Below are 1,071 nucleotides of genomic sequence, written 5' to 3' on the forward strand. Positions count from 1 at the left end.
TTTACGTGTTGTCTATGGCTGTTCTCTGGCTGCAACAGCAGAGATAAGTCATTGAAAGAGAGTCAAAGAAAGCCTCTACTGCTTACTGTCCCAATCTTCATAGAAAAACTTTGCCAACCCCCTGGTAGAGTCTAGTCAGCAAAGAAAGGCCATTTCTTTGCAGCCTCTTGTCATGGAAAACAGAGCCTCCAGGGATCCCAAGGAGCTCAGCTCCTGATGTCTTGGGGCAGGGCTGACTCAGAATCCCCTCACAGAACAGGCTTGGAGGAGAGAAGTTTTCAAATTCCTTCCAACGGTACATATCACCTCTCACCCGATTCACAAAGCACATTTCCCAACATGAGTTCAGAGCAATACAGTGAGGGAAGTGTGGCAAGAATTTTTTATTCCCAATTTCAGATGAAAAACCTGAAGGTAGGTGACATCTCAAGGTTGACACCACTTTTAAGGTTGCAGAGATGGAAGTTTCATGTGAAAACTCAATCCTTGGAGAAAGGCTTAGGAAAAAGACAAAGAGAACCTAGATGGTTTCATAATAAGTAAAAATGCCTAGGAAGAGCTCCAGGGCTTGTCAGTAGGACAGTGAGCAAAGCAGAGGATGACCACCGGGCAGTTCTGGGGGGTGCGGAGAACTGATGGCTCTTTAAGGGCACAGATATCTACTACTTGATCCTCAGTAGGTCCTTGTTTGCATCCCCTGAATTCACAAAGCACACCTGCCTTTGCAGTTTGAGGGACAAATCAAGGGACACAGAGGATTGGTGGCACGTGAGAAGGCAGAAAAATTGGCATTCATAGAAGGACATCAGAATAAAAGATAAAAATGTAGGTATCTAAATACGTGAAGATGCTGCTGGTGACCTGAAGGATGCCCACAGGCTGGAGGATCTAGGGATGTCCCTGTGAGGTGTTTATGGAATTTGCCACCTATATCAAAGTAAATGCAGGTGGCTTCCACAGAGCTTCCTAAAGAGGCAGTGCATTCCGCCATTGACAGTCATCTCTCCAGCTCAGATCGCTCGAAATATTGGGCTCCAAAATATCTTTCTGAAGACCAGCACTTTCCAGACT

This window comes from Ovis aries, chromosome 3 (assembly GCF_016772045.2).
Source record: "Ovis aries strain OAR_USU_Benz2616 breed Rambouillet chromosome 3, ARS-UI_Ramb_v3.0, whole genome shotgun sequence".
NCBI classification, from domain to species: domain Eukaryota; kingdom Metazoa; phylum Chordata; class Mammalia; order Artiodactyla; family Bovidae; genus Ovis; species Ovis aries.